This window comes from Halichoerus grypus, chromosome 11 (genome assembly GCF_964656455.1).
Source record: "Halichoerus grypus chromosome 11, mHalGry1.hap1.1, whole genome shotgun sequence".
Lineage (NCBI taxonomy): Eukaryota > Metazoa > Chordata > Mammalia > Carnivora > Phocidae > Halichoerus > Halichoerus grypus.
Window position 1 is genome coordinate 74,855,719 of NC_135722.1, and position 22,438 is coordinate 74,878,156.

Consider the following 22,438-nt stretch of genomic DNA (forward strand, 5'->3'; position numbering starts at 1 on the left):
CCCCTTGCTGCTCCCGGCACGGAGCTCCTCCTCGGGGGACCCGGGGCTGAGATCGGCCGGGCTCCCCAGCGACTTGGGCAGCCGATTCGGCGCGGGTGGCCGGGAGTGTCAGCCACCGCAATCTTGCCCTCCCTTACCCAGATTAGTTAAAAAAAAAAAAAAAAAAAAAAAAAAAAAGCAGAACTCTGTTCCCGCTCCACCCTGCAGGCCCCCCGGTGCCGGCGGGTCGGATCGCCGCGCCGCCCCGCGCCCCATCCGAGCCTGGGACGTCGTGTGGGCCGGCGGGGCTAGGGCCCCGGGGTGCGGGCGCGCCCCCGACGCGGGGCTGGCCTTTCCGGAGGGGCGCTGCCATATGGCTGCACTCTCCGAGACGCGCCCGCGCGCGGGTCTCCCGGCGGCCGAGGGAGGGGGCGGAAGCGAGTGGCCGGTGGCCGCTGCCCTCCGCGCGAGACAAAGGCGCGCACACGGGCCCGCCCGACGGGATGCGGCGCCCCGGCCGGACCCTTCCTGCCGCGCGGGGGAGTCTCGGCTGTGGCGGGCGGGGCCGGCCAGGGGGTCGCGCTCCAGACCCGGGGGCTCGGATCGCGTTAGCTGCTGCTCCTTTGTTCTGCCCAGACAAGTTTCTTAGACAGAAACTGGGGAGTTAGACTTAGCTCTCCCTTGCTGTTAGTGCTGCCTTTAAAAGAATCTGGTTTCAAGGGGGGAAAATTAAACTTTCCAAGTGGAACTGGTTTTTCTTGGAATGTGACATTTGTGGCAGGAGGGAGATTGGCATGTCGGCCCCTGACAGCCCTGCGGAGCCGGGGGCCCTGCGCCGGGGCAGGGGCCGAACGTGCCCCGGAGGCTGCAGGGCTGGAGGAAGAGGCGGCGAACCCACGACGCCGCGCGCGCACCCACCTCGAGGGCCTCTGCCTCCTGCACTGAGCTCGCGGCGGCGACGTTTCCAAGTTTCCCCCTTAGGAGCCCAGGCTGTGAATCCCGGCTCCCTACCCGCAGCTCCCGCGCCGCGCCACGCCCTACTCCGTAGGGTCTTGATTGGTGGCTGGGGAGACTTTCCCTTTCCATTTTTGTTTGAAGGTTTTGCTATTTTGGCTTGGGTGTTGGTTTACTGTCTTCAAATGGCAGTGCTTTGGAAAGTGCCCAGCTACTGCATGGATCACCTGGACTGGGGCTTCAGTAGAGGGGCGCCCTGATCCTGTGGCTTTTGCGGTTGGGACCGAACATTTTGTGCCCTTGGTCCCTCAACTCCTTTGCTCTGTCCTGAGAAAGTGCGGACATGGTTGCCCATTTCCTTCTTTCAAGGCATGTTATGAGAGGCGAGTTTTTGTACTCCTTACAAAGTCGTTGGTTGGTAGCGTAGGTAGGGGGTCAAGAGGGCCAATTATCATCCCCAGAGATGCTCTGGACTACCCCAGACAATAACGTTACTTGCCATAAGCGAGTAAAACCAGAATAGAGAGATATTAATAGCTGCTATCCCAAAAAACTTCCTTCCTTTTCGGGAAGTGAAAAGTCAAGCCTTGAAATGTTGAACAATTATGGCTCTCTGCAGGGCCTGTGGGTCCCTGCCAAACTGACTTAAGATTTCCCCTGGCTGCCCACATTGCTGACTACCCACCGCTCCTGGCTGCCCACCACTGCTGGACCCTGTAGGTGGCAGACCCAGGGTAAGGATTAAGGGGACTCTCTAAATTGCAAGTTCTTGAAGAATCTAGACCAATTTGAAATTTATTTCCCAGGATGGTGTTCTGAACATGTTCATAGTGCATCTACTGTGACCATTCTTTATGGGAATTGTGTGGGAACAATATTTGAATACACTTTGAACTGTTTTGCAGAGGAGTAAAGGGTTGGAAACCACTTATTTGACCGAATGAAAAGGAGGAAGATATAGAGTAAAAGTTTTAGAGATGCCTCTAGTCTCCTCATGGGGTCAGGGGGAATATTTAGTTTTTGGATAGGTTTAGTTTGACTTTTGTGAGATACATTTCTCAAGATAAATAAGGAAACCCTGGTAAACTCTGCAAACGGATAGGAGGGAGAGAAGGTGCCACACTTTTAATTGACCCTCCCTCTTCTTTTTGAAATGCACAGAAGTCTTGTTTTTTTTAGGTTCTGTGCTGATGGTGGAGGGTGAAGAATACTAATGTACCGAAGGGCATGTGGAGATCAAAGCATTTAAAAATACATCTTTTCATGGAAGCTAATGGAGGACTTTCAGTTTAAATGGGATTTAAAAGTGCTGTCCTTAAGAAAAGCACATGAATGCAGAAATGTGAGTGAGTAATTTTATGGGAAGGCACTCTGCTGATTAGACTTGAGAGTGTCTGCCCTTGGCCAGTGAGTCTGGAGGCTTCTGTGGGTAGAGCTGTGCTTTTTTTTTTTTTTTTTTTTTTTTGAAGTCTACCTCTATGGAGAAGAGCGGACCCAGGGCTTGGGGGAGAAATGGCCGAACTAATTGAAATTAGAAGGCAGCCTGGCTGGTGCGAGTTGCAGGGAAAAGTGCAGCCCCTAGGTACCAGGGCTGTTTTTCTTCATAGTAATTTGTGAAACTGCTTGGAAAATGATTAAGTACTGTATAACGTAAGGCTTTTTAAAAAAAAAAAAATTAATGACTTCTGAAACAAGGGAATTGCTAGTGAAAACTGTAAAAATCTGATTTTCCAGGCCAGTGAAATAAAAGGAAGTAACTTTGTAAGACCTGTTAGTAGTTCTGATATGCAAAATTCTCCCAAAGTAGCATCCCGCACCGCACCCCCCCCCCCCCCCCCCCCCCCCCCCCGCCACAACCCCCATGTGGCTATCTGCATTTCAAATGCATATGGAAGCAGCTCAGGTCAGGAAATCCTCTAGCGTTTTGAATAATTTTTCTCCTCCTATTTTTTCATTAATTTTGGTAGGCTCTTGTGTCCCAGAATTCACTAGGCAATGGAATACTTGAAAAGCCAAGGGGTAACTTGGAGGTCAACTAAGAGGACATATTTGATTATAAGGTTTGTTGGAAATAATCAGAGGTTGTTGAAGTTTTTGTTTGTTTGCTTATCAATTTTTTTGAATTTTTATTTTGTTGGTTTGACTTTGTTTTGTTTTGGAAGAAAGGCAAAATTTAAATCTTGGCCATTGTGGGTAGGTCAATACACTACTTTTGCCAAAGGAAGCCACGCCTGGGCTTGTGCGTTGGCACATTCCCCGTTCTCTAAATTGTGAGGCCCTTGGCCTCTGTTCTTGTGAAACAGGATCTATTCATTCCAGGCACTTAGGATAGGACTCCTGGATTCCCAAAGGGGTTTACACATCAGGCCTTTTTTTTTTTTTTTTTTTTTTCATTTTATGAGGGGGATGGGGAAGTAGCTCTAAGATGTTAGGAAATGTATCCCTATTAAGACTGTGGAGAATTGGATTTAACTTTTAAAAAAAATGAAGTCACATAGACCTACTGTGTGACTTTAAATCTGTGTTTGGGACCTCACTGACCAGTAGTGCAGCTATATATACCTCTTTTTTGTTCATTTTGTTTTGCTTTTAAGTAAAAGGCCTGTAGTTCACTTTTTTAAAAACTTTTTATTTTGAAATGATTATAGCTTTATGGAAAGTTGCAAAAATAGTAGAGAGGTCCTGTGTACTCTTCACCCATTTTCCCCCATTGGTAACATCTTACGTAACCAAAGTACAATAGAACCAGGAAACTGACATGGGTGCAGTCCACAGAGCATAGTCAGATTTCACTGGTTCTGCATGCACACATCTGTGTTTGTGTGTATATATACTTCTTTGCATTTTTTTCACACTTGTGGATTCTGATAACCACCAGCACAGCCAAGATATAGCACTATTCCATCAGGTCAAGGATGTCCCTTATGCCACCCCTCACAGTCACATCCACTCTCTCCCCTTCCCGCACCCAGCTGTAAACCCTAGTAACCACTAATCTCTTATCCCTCTGTCATTTTGAGAATGTTACAAAAATAAAATCATGTGGTATGTAACCTTTTCAGATTCACTTTTTCACTCAGCATGATACCCTTGAGATCCACCCAGGCTGGCACATTATCAACAGTCTGTTCTTTTTTATTGCTGAGTAGTAGTCCATGGTATGGATATACCACAGCTTGTTTAACCATTCCCCTACTGAAGAACACTTGGGTTGTTTCCAGTTTTTGGCTCTTATAATTTAAGTTGCTGTGAACATTTGTGCACGGGATTTTGTACAGACATGTTTTCATTTCTCCAGGATAAATGTGCAGGAGTGTGATTGCTGGGTTTTGAATGGTAGGGGTATGTTTTGTTTTTTTAAGAAATTGCCAAACTGCTTTGTAGAGTGGCTGTACAATTTTGCATTCCCACCAGCCACGTATGAGAGATCTGGTTTTTCTCTGCATCCTCACCTGCACTTGTTTATTATTTTAGCTGTCCCAATAAGTGTTCTAGTCTCAGCCTGATTTTAATTTGCATTCCCTAATGGCTAATGATGTTGAGCATCTTTTCATGTTTGCCATCCATATGTCCTCTTTGGTGAAATGTCTGCTCATGGCCTGCTCATGTTCTAACTGGATTGGGTTTTTTTATTACTCTTAAGCTTTGAGAGTTCTTCATATATTCTAAATATGAGTCCTTTGTCAGATATATGGCTTGCATATATATTTTTCCAGTATGTAGTTTGCCATTTTATCTTTTTAACTGGATCTTTTGCAGGGCAAAAGTTTTTAATTTTGATGAAGTCCAGTTTATTGATTATTTTTCCCTTTTATGGATTGTGTTTTTGGTGTCACATCTAAGAGTGCTTTACCTAGGCCTACATCCCAAAGATTTTCTCCCATGTTTTCTTTTTAAAGTTTCATAGTTTTACATTTTTTAAAAAAGATTTATTTATTTATTTATCTATTTTAGAGAGAGAGAGGCAGGGAGGGGCAGAAGGTGAGGGAAACTTAAGGAGACCTTGTGCCGAGTGAGGAGTCCAATGTGGGATGCTATCTCGTGACCCTGAGATCATGACCTGACCTGAAACCAAGAGTTGGACGCTCAACCGACTGTGCCACCCAGGACCCCCATAGTTTTACATTTTATGTTGAAATTAGTTCATTTTTGCCCTCTTTTAAGAATTTGTATGTCTGGCTACCGATCTTAAAAACCATCTCTCAGGTGTTTAGTATGTTTTTAGTGCTTTGGAAGCACACTGTTGACCCAGGCATGTTCCCACTCTCAAGAGCTCACCCCTTAGTGGGATTGTTGTATGGACGATTTGGTGTGTGAAGAACAGTAAAAGAGACAAACATGATGTGCTGTGGGAACACTGAGCAGAGAGGGCTCACTTTGGTGGAGGCAGTTGGGGCTTCCCTGGGCAGGTTGCCCATGCATGGTGGGAATAAAATCAGTTCTTGCCTTTGATGCAGGTTTTGGATATCTGTATTGCCATGAATTCTTCAGTGTGGGTTTTCCTGGTTCTTGAGCACATGCTGAGGGACTTGGGGTAAACTGAGTGTGGTTGAGGGCTTTTTTGGAACTGCACATGGCGTAATAGCTTAAAAAAATAATAAAAATGCAGTATAATAATAAAATGCAGTATAATAATAAAAACTCAATAACATACAGAGTATGAAGACAGTTAGATAGCCTTAAGATGAGAATGTGTGTTAAAGGGAAAAAGGAGGTAATACTCTAGGTTGTTTGTGGACCTGGTTTGCTTCCTGGCCCTGCTGCCTCCTTGCTGTAGAATCTCGGGGAATTTGACCTGCCGAAGCATCATGGATAAAACGAAGACAGTAATAGTTCTTTACCTCTTGGAATTGCATGAGGGTGAAAAGAAATAGTGCATATGTACAGTGCTGGACACATTGAAAGCACTCAGTAAATACCTGCTGCTATTATTATTATTATTAAAATAACAGAGAGACCAATGGTTTTAGAATGTTATGTGTATTCTCATGTATGTCCTGTCTCTGAGAAACTGGAATTCCAGTTCTTATAGAAACTGAGCTTTTGACAGTTGGGGACACTGTATCGTGTACCAAATATTATTTATTGCATGAAGTTAGAAGTTAGGACACTCTATTCACAAGCTAGTACTGGCTATAAAATAGACGTTTTCCCCACCTATCAACCAAGGTTTTCTGAGTAAAGAACAGTTTCCTCTCTGCCCCAACTGCAGGAGGTCTGTGTGCTCTCAAAGCTAGTTCGGAGTTTACAGTGCTTGTCCCCCTAGGTACAGTAAGTCAGGGCTGATGTCACCAGGATGTGTCCCAAACTTCACAACCGGCAGCTCCCTTTCCTTTCCCTCGCTGACTAAAGGTGTTTGTTTCCCAGAGGAAGTGGAATGAACTCCAGACGTTCAGTTCTAGAGCAGTGATTAGAACAGTGGTTCTCAAATGTGGGTGGACATCAGAGTCACCGAGAGGGCCTATGTTCTAACAAAACAGACTGTGAGCCCCCCCCAGTTTAGTTTCAGTTAGCTCCTGGAGGGGCCTGAGAATTTGCATTTCTAACAAGTTTCCAAATGATGCTGGCCCTGCTGGTCCAGGGATCACACTTTGAGAACCACTATTTGAGAGCATAATCTCCCTTTAACTGGCTCTGGACTGAGTGCTTAACTCTTTGGAACTGAATTTATTTCTGGCCCCCATCTATTTTTACTTTGAGGTCTCGACCTACACTGTCCACAGTAACCACTAGCCACATGTGGCTATCTACATCAGTCAGAAGTCAATGAACTAAAAATTCAAGTCATACGAGCCGCAGTTCAAATGCCTAATAGCCATGTGCATCGGTGCAGCAAGTTCCATTGGCTAATGCTCTTCTAGAGAGATGTTAGCCCAGTTTGACGGATGGCACCATTGTCGGGCTTCATAAGATGGGACAGGGACACATTTTTGACTGACATGAATCACTTCTCCCTTGAAGTCCTGTGTGGACCGATTGGGAGAAAATACCACAGGCCCCTCCTCTGTCAACATGAACCTCGTTTTTGGAGACTCATCTCATTTGGAAGGTGGGTCAGCAAGGCATTTGGGTTATGCTGGGAGCAGCTCTTACTAGGTTAGCAGGCTGTTATCAAGAGGAATCTACTGTTCCTAGGGATGTTTGTGGCTTTGGTTCCGTTCCCGGGGTTCTCCCCGGGGGGTGTGGTCCCTGAGAGAAGCAAATAGAAATGCTAGTGTGGAGTTAGCACCGAGAGGTCCTTCTCCCCAGGAAGATCTAGGGCCAGCCTGGACTCCTCCACCTTGGGTCTGTTCCACTGTTGAGCCAGCCTTTGTCAATGCAAGGCAGGGGGTGGGCCTTTGGCCAGTGTCTGGACTTGCTCAGATACTGTTCCACACTGCATCATCCTGACGGTTGCCTCCTTTGAAAGTGTTCTGTAAGCTGTAAGGTTCCTTTCCCTTCCCCACATCCAGCTCCTTGCACTGACTTCCCCAATACTTGCATACTTCTCCTCCCTTTGCATGTACACCCGCCAGGTGGTTAGGCACGCATTACCTGGCTCCGGCATCCACGCTAGGCGCACGACAGGTCTTCCCACTTCTGTTCTTCCGCACGTCTTCTGATCTGCTCTGTCCTTCCTTCTTTCCTCCACCCTTCTCAGAACAAGCCGAGCAAGACAAGGATGATAGGTATCTTGTCTTCCAGGCTCGCTTTGCTTCCTGCATTAGGTGAGGCTTTGCCTGCGCCCTGTGGCCCTGCGCCAGGGAGGAAGGAGGCACCTCACATTTAGCTGCTGCTTCTCAGGCAGAAGGGCTGCTCTGGGTAGTGTGACCCAGGAATGTGACCCCCAAAGACAGCTGTGAGGCAGGCCTTTCCCTTCCTGACATGAACTGTACTCTGAAGGACTCTGAGAACCAAGTTTCTGAAGAGTAAGCCCCCTCTCTCTACGGGGTTGGGGGGAAAGGGGTAAATATGAAATTCTCTGGCAAGGCCCTGTTTCCTGAGGGACAAGTCTCTAAATATCACTGCAGCTAGGTTGATTGCTCATCCTGGTTAATGTGGGAAAAGGTTGAAAGATATAAGGGCAGTTGAGATTGCCTCTCTGGGATCTTTTTTGAGCAATGGGGGATCAAAGAGGAGGAAAAATAGAAAAAGTGGCTAGGAAGTGTGCTGTTTTAGAATTATGGAGACCAGTGGAGGCAGTACTGAGGGGACAGCATTAATTAATTAACAGCATTAATTCGCTGCAGAACACGTGTAACACCAGTTTAGTTCGTGTATCTAGAAGAGTGAAAGAAAACGTCTTCTGAAATCAAAATAGCTTAAATTAAGACACCTGGGAAAGTAATGTAAACAGCACCACAAAACCACTTACACAAACCTTGAATATTCTGGGGCTGTCAGATAATAAGCAGGTGGTTTGCGAAAGGGCATAATCCCGACAGACTTCCTTCCTGTGGTCATGACTGGCCTGATAGATCATAAACGAGCAGTCGTGGCGTGAAAAGTGGGGATACATTTACTTTAGCTAACTTTGAGATTTGATCCTGTAAAGTATTCATCAAAAAAAACCCAAGAATGTAAGATCTAAAAATGTCTGAGATACGGATTATCTTAGTCCTGAGTTTAGAAATAAAATTTTCTGAAATTCTGAAGTTTTTTACCTTCAACTTTCCCCAAAATAGATTCCAGGAATTTGGAGAAACAAATTGAAATGAATACGAATATTTACATTTTAATGGCAGTTATTAAGTGACTAAGATCACCTTATTAGTTTAGGACATAACATGTGTTATGTGTAATTAAACTTGCTCATAAAGTGGACAGATTTTGTAGTATTAAATTTAGTAGTTAGGCAGTAATCACAAATATCCTAATTGAATTTACTTCGAAATATTTTCAACTCCTCTTCAGGAAGGACCATGTTGAACATTAGGAAGCATGACATTTCTCATTTTTTGGACAGACTATAAATTAGGCAACAACTGGGATACAGAAGCATTCACCGCTCAGTGAATATCTGTTGAGCGAGGAACTCTGGACTGTGCAAGTCAATACTGAGGTGGAGGATTTGATAAGGACGCGATAAAAGGATGCAATCCTCCGTCCGACATTGTAGGGTCTGTCACATGCGTGGAACTGGACTAAGTGTGGGAAATATGTCCTTCGCTCCCGTGGAATTTAGATTCTAAAAGGGATGTAATGGAAGAAGTCATTAGAAAACAGAAGGCAAACAAACTGGGTTTATTCTGTTCTGAGAAGAGGACGAGGAACAATTTAGAACTGCCTTTCAATTATTTTATCTTCCCTGTGAACTGATTAAGAGGGAATGGGTTTCAGTTACAGATATCAAGACTTCTAGAAGCACGGGAAGAGTTCTGTGCCAAGGAGCTTGGGAGGAAATGGAGGTTATAGATGCAACCAAAGAATTATTAGAAGTGTCGGGCTGTCTCATTCTAGAAGTCTCTTTAGATTGAGTGTGACTGAATGTCCTGTATGAATGTGGGAGGTGGGTCTAATGGCTGGTTTTGATGTGTTCATCTGTGGAGCTTTTGAGGAACTTGAGGAAGCTCGTGTGGCTGGAATTGTGACTGACATGCACAGCAAGACCAGATCAGATTCAGTACGTTCTCCCAGATGACGGAGGGGAGCCCTTGGAAAACCGTCAGGTGGGGCTGTGTCAGGGGGTCCTATGAGACATGTTCTATGGCAACAGCATGGATTGTGTCTACATTGGCCTTTCAGTTTCCTCTTTGATTTGAGTGAGTTGTTCAATCTGGGAAGAAGAGTGGAAAATTAGTGCTAATTATGCATCATGATGATTTGTTTGCAAAGTCTGTTTAATCGTGTTGAAAAAGCATTTAAGAATCTATGATGTGTTGTTTACTCTTATAGTTTAAGAAGTTAAAAAAAAAACAACAAAAAACAGCCCCCGGACTCTTAATTCTGTTTAGCCTGCAACTTTACTAAATTCACTTACCAGTAATAATAGTTTTTTGATAGAGTCTTTAGGGTTTTCTCTACATAGTATCATGTCATCTGCACACAGTAACAATTTTACTTCTTACTTACCCATTTGGATGCCTTTTATTTCTTTTCCTTGTCTGATTGCTGCAACTAGGACTTCTAGTACTGTGTTGAATAAAAGTGGTAAGAGAGGACATCCTTGTCTTTTTCCTGATCTTAGAAGAGAAGCTGTCAGTTTTTCACCTTTGATTATGATGTGTTTATCAATAACTATATCTCCAAAAAATTAACTATACGTCTCCTTTAAACAAAGCTTAAAGCTCATCGATGCAGCAGTGAAATCGATGCTCACATTGATGACCTTTGTATTTGATTCAGACCTGAGATTCACAATTTCCAGAAATGTTCATTATGGACCTTCACTGTGGAATGAGAGTTTTTTTCCTTCTTATTTGTAATGCTTAGGAGAGAGGACAAATCCTGCCCCCCTACCTATCCTATTGTCCTTCTGTCTGAAGAGGAGTTTCCTAGGCAGCTGAGGGTGTTCAAGTTAGAGCCTGGTTCCTGATACCTTCTCCAGGTCCAACTAGCCCTTGACTGGCATGCCAAGGTGACAGACAAGTTAGAGGAGTTTTGAAGAGCCTTTGGATGACACCATGTATTCTTTCATTTCGGTCTCTGAGAGTAGGACTGCACCATTAAGCTTATTTTCAGAGAAATTGTATATTTTAAGATCTTTCAACCCAAGTGCTTGGAAAAGTGAAAATGTAATTTTAGTCTAGTTTGTCAATTTGCTGAACAGTCTGACCTAAACAAAACTTTAAATGTCTTCATCTTTGTGTGTGTGTGTGTGTGTGTTGTTTTTTGTTTGTTTGTTTGTTTTTTGGTGGGCAGCAAAGCAAAGTTTATTGAGCAATAGTAAAGTGATAGTACAAAGCTCCCAAAGAGGGAGGGACGTCCCCCAAGAGGGCTGCCCTAAATGTCTTCATCTTTGATCTGCTTGAGCATCTTGCTGTTTTTAAAAAGTTCCCTGATTTATTCAACACAGCATTTCTTGAAAGTGAAATTTCTATCATTGATTCTTGTTCCATTTCCCCATTCTCATAAAAAGAAGCTAAAATGTGCTGTTATCATGTGCTAGAACATGTTCTATCTGTGCACTTATCATGTGCTAGAACACTGTTCATTGCACTGTCTTATTTAATCTTTGTGACGGCCCCGTGTAGTAGGTCCAGGTGCTGTCTCCATTCACTGATAAGGTAACGGGCCCCAAGAAGTTAACTCATTTGCTCAGTTCACGAAGGTAATAATCATAGAGCCTGGATTCTTACACTGCTTTAGGAGCAGATTTGCCAAAACAAAACCAAAAAAAAAAATGGCCCCTTTTTCTTTTCTTTCCATTTTGGTGGATATTTTCTCCTCTATCTCTGTTATTCTTTAAATCTTTTAATACTCTGGTCTTCTGGCTTGACAGCATCATTCTCTTTTCTCTTCAGTCATCATGTCTTAACATCCTTCCCTTTGTCCCAGGACTGCCTGACTTCCTGTTGGGCAAGTTATTACAGTTTCTTTTCTCCCCACCTCCTAAAATAATTCTCATGGAGCCTTTTTTTCTAGTGAAATATCATTGTTGATTTGTAGTCCCTTTTATGAAAATCCCTCAAGGGCAAGAAGATGCATTCACGTGCAGGTGTTTTCTAGAGAGGCTGCTACCTCTCCTCAGATACACTTTCTTTAGTCATTGAAGTCCGTTCGTCTGACCAGTAGAGTAACAAGTAGAGTTCAAGCAGTGCTTTACATCAAAGGTCCTCTGTGTGTCTTCAAGCTTTACCACTTTCGGGGGCTGTGGGCACCTCTCTTTGCTTGGGCAGGGAGGTAATTCACTCCCAGGTATAACTGGTTTGCAACCATTTTCATCTTAAAGGTCTCTTTAAGTTTTACGTCTTTTGGTCCCTTCCCCATAGAAGAGGCTATAGCACGCAGAGTCATGTTTCTCAGAGTGTGCTCTGTGGAACCCTAGGGGGTTCCTGAGACCTAAAAACCACCTTCATAGTAACAGTAACACACATGTGCCTCTTTCACTGTAGGGGCATTCGTACTGATGGTATAGAAGAAATGCTGGGTGAAACTCCAAGGGCCTTTGCATGGTTCAAGGCTGTGGCACTGATTATGTAGTCTGCCTGTCCCTGACCAGCACACACTGTAAAAAGCCCGCTTCACTTAAGACCATTCTTGTAGAAGCAGTACAAATATTAATTTTATTAACTCTCCAACCTCAGCTATATCTTTTTAATGCCTTGTGGGGTGAAATGGAAAGTATGCATAAAGTACTAATGCTGCAAACGGGGGAGAGCTCTCATGTGACTGGGTGGGGAGCTTAACTAGAGGCTCTTCTCATGGGACGCCATTTATAGTTGAGAGAACAGCTGACGAACTGTGGTAATTCTGATTTCTTGGTTTATTGGATATTTGGTAGATGTTTTCTCAAAAATGAATGAAGGGAGCCTGTTGCTTCAAGAAAATCAGTGGACACTCTTTGTTGCCAATGATAAAACTCAAGCTTTCAAGTGAAAATTAGAATTTTGGAAAATTTGGATTTGCCACTATGAGCTTGACAGCTTCCTGTACACAAAAGACTTTTCTGATGATCACAATCCATGGTATATTAACAAATGTGATTTTGTTGATGTTACATTCTTGAAATATTTCCATATATGGAATATTTGCATGGTTCAGTGAACCATTATTTTCCAAATGACCAATATATGAAATTATGAAATCATCGATAAAGAAATCTCCCTCCAAAGTGACCAATGGATTTTAATGTAACAGAAGTTAGAGGAATATCCAAGACGAGGTCACTGATACAGTTTTATATTTCATATTGCAACCACCTTTAATAAATTAGCACTTGTTGAGTTTTGGTATTGTTTCAAAGAACAGTCACAATTATCTGGAAAGGTTATCATAATACTCCTTCTTTTTCCAATTACATATTTGAATGAGGCCAGATTTCCTTCATCTGCTTCAACTAAAAATCACACAATAGAGTGACAGCAGAAGCAGATATGAGAATCCAGCAGTCTATTAAGCCTGACATTAAAGAAGTTTGCAAAATTATAAAATAATACCGCTCTCACTGCTTTTTGTTTTAGAAATGAGTTGGTTTTTTTTGAAATGAGTTTTCATGAAAAATATTTCATGTAACTTAGAATGGGTTTATTATTATTGTTTTTTAGCTTATTGGGTCCTCAATAATTTTTAAGAGTATAAAAGAGATCTTAAAACCAAAAAGTTTGAGCACTGTTGGTATAGGAGTAAACATAGTATACATTCTGAGCCAGACCAGCTGGGCCTGAATCCTGGTTTTGCCCTTTACTAACTGTGTCTTTAGGCAAGTTATTCTCAGTGCTTTAGTCTCTGCATCTGAGAAATAAGGATAATCCTCAAGGAGTTGTGGAGTCTGTGAAATTAGTGTGTGTGCATTCTTGTAGACCTAGGGAGAAACCGTAGCTCTTGACAGATTGTTTTAGAGGGGTGTCCATGATCCCAAACCACCAGGCCAACGAGAAGAAAGAGGTAAGTGTAGCTCCTAAGGACAGTTCTAGAATCCAGTGTGTGTGCCCTGAGATGGACCTGGACACTGGTATCTGCTTACCACTCCATGCTACCTTGAGCCTGCCTGTGTCACTGTTGGGCAATTATCTGCCTTCTGTGTCTGCCTCTCTCACTAGCCTGCCATAGTTGGGTCCCCATACCGGGCACTGTCTCACCCATGGCAGATGCTCAGTGTCACAGATCTTGTGGAATGAATGAATGAATGAATGAGTGAGTGAGTGAGTGAATTCTGCATTTTGCTGCTCATAAAGTCCACAGACCCATAGTCTTTTGTAACGGATAGGAATTATAAGGAAACCAAATACTATCACAGATATCTAGGTGCTTTAAAATACCATTTAAGTTCTGTGGAATGCTTTGAAACAGTCACAGTTTCAATTTGCATCTCAGCCCTGGGGCTGTGAGCTCTGTGACCCAGAGCATGTCATTTATGTTTTTGTTTAGGTCAAGAGGAGATAACGAGACCTGATTCTCAGAGATGTGATAATTACCTGGGATAATGTGTGTATCGTGGCCTGCTGCATAATGTTATGTTCTGTGCCTTCCTTCCATATAAAATTAGGCAGTGCTTATATCACATGACTCCATGGGGTAGTTGGCTGTGTGATTTTTGAGTTTCAGATTTAGCAAGCATTTGTCATATAATATGGTAGGCATTTTCACAGGCCTTATATTTTTTGTTACAATCACTTTATTGTATCTTTTATAACAGCAGTTTAGATGTAACTGACATAGTCATACCCAGTCTTTCAGGTTAGCAGTTATGAAATACAGGGGCACTAAAATTGTTGACTTCAAATCTGAACTTATTAAAAAGTCACAAATTTACACACAGAATTCTTTACCAAAGGAGTCAGTGCAGGTTGATTGGTTGGCTTGTTTTAGAAAGAGTCACTGCCTTTACTTACTCATTTGGGTTCATCAGATCCATCATGTTTTGGCTTCACATGTGATCGATTACGAAATTTCAGTTTATCACCGCTTTTCCAGAGTGCATGTCTTATATCAGCACTTGTATGGCCGAGAAGTATCAGCTTCCTAAACCTGACTCTGCGAAGAATTCATTTCTGGTCCGCACTTGTGGAGATCTTGATTTACAGGTGCGACACGGGGGCTTGGAAGTGACATTCTTAACATGTACCACGGCTGATGTGGACACAGCACAGGTTTGGGATTCATCGTTAAAGTGGAGACACCATGGTGAAAATAGTATGAGGCCAAGTGGAAGGACTGAGGACGGTGGCTTCATCAATTGCCTCGGTGTTCTGGTGATTGGCAGGGAGGTTGCTATTATTATTCTAAGCTTTTATGAAAAATAGCACAAATAAAATAGCTCTGGTTCCTTCTCTGCCTCATATATTCAGGGAAAGCAACTTTCCCAGTACGTTTCCCCATTATCCACAAGCAAGAGCATATCATTAAAACTCTGCTCATTTTAACGTAAGAAATTAGTCAGGAGTAAAGGACTCAGAATTAAGCGTGCCTTGTTCAGGGATTTGGGGAGGCAGAACGGCATTCCTTGCAAAAAGAGCTCTGATTTTGTCCGTGCTGCTAGCTAGCTCTGTGACCCTGGGCATTACTTAGCCACCGTGAGCCTGGTCTCCCTAGCTACAAAATGGGAATAGGGCGGTGATAATTAAACATGATGATTTTTGTATCACCCCTATACTAACTAGGCCCTCAATAAGAGGGAGCTCCTGCTACTGTTGATTATACTCTTAATACTGGAGGGATGTTTTGTTTCTTGGGGAACATTGGTTGCTTTAAATTATGAAGTCCATTTATGAACCAATATTGACTTTTGAGGGGAGTGAGTGTAAGAAGTCCCAGTCACCAGGAGAGATGCTGCCCAACGGACACATCGTGTCCCACAGCTTCAGTGGCTTCTCGAATAGGACCCCGAGAGCTGGATAAACCTGGGGGCAGGCCAGAGGTGTCTGAGCTGCTCCTCTCCTTAGTGATAGAAACACACGGAAGCAATGGTGCTCACATGCTAGTGATTTTTTTTTCCTCAGTGGAAACATAATGTGTGCCAGGACCACCCATGAGAATACCTTTATTATGGTCCTGAGATTGATGAGAGATTATTTAAATTTCAGTTATTTAATTAAATACAGGGCTTATTTATTAAAACTAATCAGAGTACATAGTCGTAGCGATCTCCTGTACAGCACAGTGCCTATAGTTCACAACACTGTATTTTATACTTAACACTTGCTAGGAGGGTAGATCATACGTGAAATGTTCTTAACACACACGCAAATTAATAAAGGGGGTAGGAGGGGACTTAGGTGATGGATATGTCTGTGGCCTCGATGATGGTGATGGCTTTGTGGATGTATACTTATCCCCAAACTTGTCAAGTTGTATACGTTAGATATGTACATCTTTTTAAATGTCAATCATACCTTAATAAAGTGTTTTTTTTTTTTTTAACTTATCTGAAGAAAAGAATTTCTGGAGTCCAGGTACTTGTAGTTTTAGATAGATTAAACACCAAATATATCAACATGAAATACGCATTATGATATTACGTACAATTTGAGTCAAGGTATTTAAATGGCCTTTGGATTTTCTGTTAAAGTCCAAAATTTAAAAATGATTTTCTCTTTGGAGTTACAATCTTTTTATTATGGGCTGCTCTCATGTACCTGTGGTGACTGTGTGGGATAGGTAGGACTGGGCTGATTCCTTTATCTTATGGGGAGGGACCGGGCACCCTCAGGGGTCTCCTGACTCCGTTCCTGCTCCCAGACCTGTGGAAGAAACACAAGGCAAAGGCTGCATTTGGGGCACCGTCCCAGGACACAGGGCTAACCTGCAAGGGTGAGCGGGATGAAGGAGCACCTTCCTCTGAGTGCGGGTTTGTGTTGCAGCTGCAGAATCCCCTTGATGCTGTTACTTCCAAAATCCTGTAGGGAGCCCCTGCAGGAACCGGATACTTGTATCCATGTATACTTGTAATTAACCTGTTGTAGCACTAGATGGCTTTCTCCCGTTTTTTGTTCCCCAGTAGCTTTTACTAAGCTTTGGTCTCCTGATTAGTTTGAAAAAGACAAAATCATCTTTGAGCTAAAGTCTATAGAATTAAGAATATGTTTATAACTGGTTATTTTAAAATGTACCCTAATTCCATTAATATATATTTATCGAGTGCTCCTTATGTGCTAGAAACTACCAGGTACTGTAAACATACGCAGGTGATTCATTGATTCAATAGATGCGTATTGAGCATTTACTATGATTTTGTTTTTGCTAGAAACTGGAGATAAAAAGGCGAATAAGACATCATCCCTGCTTTTAATCAGCTTATGAGTTAACAAGGGGGAGAAAAATATAAGCCAAATATGCAGGTAGTTTAATAGTGGCATAAATATGCATGGAACGTGATGGGAGCACAGATGAACAGCCTATAAACATTTGGGGGGGTGGGGTAGATGATTTCCCAGAGGAAGTGGCCCTAGAGTAGAGCTCCAGAAGACTTCTGGATAGCCAGCATGTATATCTGGGCATTTAGTATGTGCCCAAGTAAGAGTTTTCCGACTTACTCGGAAAGAAAGGCCCTCCAGATGAAGGAATTTTTGGGGGGAACTCAAATTTCTTTAGGGTTTGTGCAAAGGGTATTTGGGGCAATAGAGGCAAGTTACTATAAATCAAGGCAGATCGTGCTAAATCATGTAGGATGTAGGATACAAACAATGCTCAGTTATTATGAGCGGGGTCAGAACAATTCATTTTTTTAAATGTAAGTCTCTCTCAGAAGTTCTTGATTGTAAGCACAAAGTGATTTTGGCTAACGTAAGCAAAAGAGGAATTTATTGGAAGTATATTAGGCAGCTTACAAGTTGACAGGAAGGCCCAGAAAATGGGCAGGAACCAAGGTGAAAATTCACCGGGAACCCAGCCAGGGATATGCCGTTTGTCTTATGAGGATGGGCCACCATAGCCACCCCGCTGCCCCTGGACCCCTGTGGTAAGTTTACTGCAGGTATCTTATCAACACCCTTTGTCTTTGTGTCATTTCGTCAAGATTCAAAGTCTTTGGATGGAATATCCAGTTAACTGAGCCCAGGTTGTCCTAGCTGCTAGAACAGAGAGGGGACCTTCTGGCTTCTGTAATGGAAGATAGAACCTACCCCCAGGGTTTACACAGTGAGTTCAGGGTTTCCGAACACTAGAAGTATTTAATTAGAGGTGATTGACTCTCAGGAATAAGGTAGGTAGCAGTTGGCAGTTGAATCACCTAATCTCAAAATTATTTTGCGTTTCTGTAGTGTTAAGAAACTAATGTACTAAAATTTAAAAAGCTTTTAAAATGTCCCTTAAATACCGGATTCTGAGTCATCCTCCTCCCTACCCATACCCGAGTGATACTGAACTCTCCATTCCTTAAAGAGATGAAAGGCTTTTGTGATTCAGTCCCTGTGCTTCTCCTTGAACCACACTGTGTTGATCGCTCCTCCTTAGCACCCTCTCCTCACCCCAAGGCGGCAGGCGGATTAATATCCTCCTCATTTTTTCCCATTCTGCTCACCTGTCTTTTTCTCCCTGTCATTTCAGCTCAGTCTCACCTCCCTAGTCAACAGGTAGTGATGAATTACTTCTGGGCCTCCAACACTTTGTGTCCCTTTAATAGAGCGCTTACTCTGCAGTGAAATTTGGCTAGTTTTGTGCACGTTGGTCTCCAGAGCTAGGTCATAATATCCTGAGACCAAGGATGTTCTTACTCATTTCTTGGTGTTTATAGCTCCTAGCACGGTGCCCTGTTGAACTCAATTGTTACTTTAAAGGTTAAGCATACATTCTGCATTTTGGCTCACACTGACAACTTCTCAGATATTTCACAATAAGCATTACAAAGTTAAACTTCGCAAGGCTTTAAAGTTATTAATCACAAATTCCACTTTGAGAAACTCTAAATTAAATAACTATTGGCGTATTTATGCTTTTCCTTGTATTCTACAACAGACAGATGGGTCCAGGGATTAGGATCCACATTTGGTGCCGAGAAAGACGGTATTATACAGGGGTTGGAAATCTTGGAAACCTTCCTCCCTCCCACCCCTCTCCATCCCCTCTTGGGTTTCAGCTAGTGGTTCCTTGGGCAAAGAGCTCTTCCAGTGCATAGAGATTCTGTTTCCTGGTTAAAACCATGTGTGTTTCATGCAAGTGTTCTGGAGCAGGGCGCTGTCACCTGTCTATGCTTCACTTAGATCTCAGGCTCCTGGAGTGCAAGCTGGCTAACTCAGATGAGCTAGCTTGGTCTCGCATGAGGGCTTGTGAACAGACTTGCCTTTATTTTTCAGGCCCTAGTCATGGGTTCTGGAGGCCGCTTCTTGTTTCTAGGGCATCTGTCTCCCTGAGCAGAGTATTCCACTCCTCCGGAAAAGCCTCCAGATCTGCCCGAATCAGGCTTGGTTGCTTACATTTAACTTTGAGGCCAGGGGCACACTCAGCAAATTCCTTAGCTCTTTGAAAGGGAAGGTAGAAGCCCACAGAATTGTTTGTTGCTGTGTTTAAAATCTCTGTTACAAAGTTATAGGAGGTTATTCTAATCTAGATGGTGAAATTGTTTTTAAATGCATTAAGAGGTTTTGGATTACCTGTGGCTGGCAGAAAGTTTTGGCCCTTGGCGGAGTAACACCTGGGAGTTGTTTTGCAGTTCGTGGAGGGTTTGGGGAATGGGCCTCTGGCCTGTTTCTCAAAGCACCACGGTCAGGCCAGGGGGTAGTGGTGTGCCAATGCTCCCTCATCTTAGGGAACTGAAACGTGCAAGGAATCATCAGGAACTCCAGAGACTGGCTTTGGAGGGATCTTTGACCTTTTCTTTAAACTCTTACCTGGTAGTGAGACCATCCCTGAGGATGATGGCATGTTCCGCATCAGTCAGCAAGTAAATAGGAGAGCATATCCCTTACATCCTCCTTGCAGAAAGTAGCAAGTACGGGTATGGCACCTGCCTTCCAGCTTCCCCAGGACAGTAGCACCAGCCTATATTAAATGACTGCTCTAAAATACTAGGTAGTTGATGTTTAAATGCTAAGTTGTGCGCTTCACATCATAATCGCTGCCATAGTTGAGGGAAGGAAGGCCATCTTGTGTGTGGGGGGGGTGTTCGACAGAAGATCGAGTGAGTTTTGTTGGGGTGAACTGTGAAGGACTTGGGGAGAGGAATGTGAAGCCAGGGGATGGCATTCCCAGCTGGAACTCGGAAAATGGGGTGACATGTTTATGGGACGCGCGGAGGCCAAGTGGACCACCAAGGCTGTTGACAGCAGAGGAGGGGCCTGGTAGCAGGCAGCCTTGAAAACCAAACAGAATTTGGACTTGAAGCTATAGCTAAAACAGTTACGTGCAAACAAGTGGCATCCTTAGAAGTGGGATTTAAGGATGGGAGATTTTCCAGCTCCGTGAGTGTAGGGTGACACTCGGGTGACAGTTGGAATGTCCTCCGGTGTCTAAACGTAAAGGGCACTTGTGAGCCTGTTCTATTAGCCTCTTTACAGATTCAGGATCTGATCTTAGGGAAGTAACTAGTTATGGTAGAGGTGAAGCAGATGAGGCCACCAGGGTTCTTCTGCCTCTTGCCTATCCCAGAAAACTCACTTCATTTTACCTTCATTCATTTTCCCTTCAACAGTGAGACCCTTTGTTATTGCTATTTTGAGTAAGGGAAAAAAAAGAAAAAGTCTTGTTCAGGGTCGCATTACCTAAAAGCCTCGGGACAGTTACAAAGAAAGTAACAGCATATAACCATAATGGGAAGGGAGCTTTCAGTGCTTTAGAACTAAGCCAGAAGCAGTCACGCTCATAGAGAGCAGCAAACGATTCTTCTTGTTGACACGGACATGCAGATTTGGTAAAGAAGAAGGGGACCATTCTTGGTGAGATGGATCAGAGTCAAGATGAGGCAGAAATGTTGACCCCCCAACCAGAATCCCAGAACTTCTCCCTTTGTGGAGCACAGCATGAACAGATCCCTGGCTTTCCCTCAGGAGCCTTGGGAACTGCACGCGCCCCTTCCCAGAGGGAGACCCTATTCAGAGCTGACTCCTTTATGCTGGCCTTGGCTTGTTTTCCATTGCCTTTGCCACTTTCCCCTGTAGACTAAAGCTGTGTCAGCCGTCATTCTGGGACAAGGATTGGTTTGAAAGAAGCAGGTGACTGCAAGTTAGTAAGTCAGGAGGACCTTATGTGGAAATAGTCTTTATGAAGCCCCTGGGGCAACTACATGGACACAGACCACACCGTTGAGCCCGCAGAATCCTTGATTGGCTGTGCACTGCCCTAAAACCACTACTGTGGGGCGCCTGGGCGGCTCAGATGGTTAAGCGTCTGCCTTCGGCTCAGGTCATGATCCCAGGGTCCTGGGATCGAGTCCCGCATTGGGCTCCCTGCTTGGCGGGGAGCCTGCTTCTCCCTCTCCTTCTCCTGCTCCCCCTGCTTGTGCTCTCTCGCTCTCTCTGTCAAATAAATAAATAAAATCTTTAAAATAAAATAAAATAAAATAAAACCACTACTGTGCCTGAGCCCCTGGGCAGGAGCCAGGCCTTGCAGGGGCTTACTGGGTGGGAGTGGTATCTGGGGGTGTCCCCTGGGTTCTCCCAGCTTCGCTCCTGGGTATGGAGAACGCTAACAAAGCCCACAGCATTCCCCCTCATATGTTGTCATAAGTCACGTGTTTACTTCCAGTTTCTCATGTCAGATAGCCTTGACCTGGTGGGGTAGATCGTGTACCCTGCATTCGCATAAGGTAAGAGACTCAATCTGTGCTATAGGAGTTCCGAGTGAAGATCGTGAGCTAGAGTAGGAAGGGAAGGATTATGTATCTGTGGGATTAAGGGCAAGGCCTCTCTTTCTTTTTTGCCATATAGCCCAGGAATCTGCTGCAGCAGAGCCGGTGACACAGATTCTTGTCATTTTACCTTGCCTGGCCTGTGAGGAAGCTCCAGATAGCATGATTCCTGTAGGGCGTGTCAGGCTGGGAGAGTTCACTTGGTTCACTTGGCTTAGTGGCGCGATGATACCAGGCCTGCCTTTCTGCGAGGTCCGTCTGGTCATCTGCTGGGCTCTTTCTTCAGCTCCAAGGAGTGGGGCAGCAGTGGGAACATGACTCTCCGGGCATGCGTGGGACCCCCGAGTGTACAAAAAAAGTCTTAAACGATTGTTGATATGTGGTTGGACATCCTGTGCCTCCGTCTGCGGATGTGTGAGATGTGCTTTCTCGCTTTCATAATATCGAGGCCTGTAGACAAAATGGTGAAAGGCGGCGTATCTCTGGTGCCCTCTCTGCTGACGGGGGAACAGAGGGGCGCTTTCAAGGATTGCTCTCCGTATGTTCTGTGGCCTGGAGCCCTTGAACTTGCTCTCGTTTGCCGGGCCATTGGATAAGGTGTGGAAAATCAATTTCTACCAGGGTTGTTGTTACTGGTTCTTGGGCTGGGCAAGGATAGAAACGAGGCTGGACCCCAAAATCAAAGACACAGGCAAGGCTTTACCGGGGCTACAGCTGGAGCCTAAGGGAGACTCAGCACTAACAGAGAGGAGTTAGACCGGCCCCCAGAGCAGAAGGGAGGCGCAGCTACTATAAAGATCCCCCTCAGGTTCCCACGCTGGTTTAATATGCTAATGAGGGGGCGGGGGGAAGAAGGCTTCATCTTGATTGGTTGGAAAGGCCTCGTCCTGATTGGTTGATGTTGGCCGGCAATTCAGGCAGCTCATTGGTGCTTTTTGGAGCCAGGGTCCTCTGTTTTAAGTCCAGCTTGTAGGTGAGGCTGCATCTTGGTTCTGCTCTCCAGGAGAAGGGCTTTAACTCTACACCCAACAGAAAGCGCCTCAGGTACATAATGTTTTTCACTTGAGGCTTGTTACCATGGTTCCTAACTGTCTCATTGTAGTGATGAGAAGGGCTAGTGCAGAGGTTCTTAATAGGTTCTATATT

At 44.2% G+C, this 22,438-nt stretch overlaps 1 protein-coding gene across 6 annotated transcripts in view; it reads left to right on the forward strand.

The window, feature by feature from the left end:
• The window catches only part of AMOTL1 (angiomotin like 1), a 120,549-nt gene that overhangs the window by 32,734 nt on the left and 65,377 nt on the right, over nucleotides 1-22,438 (forward strand). The window lies entirely within an intron of this gene.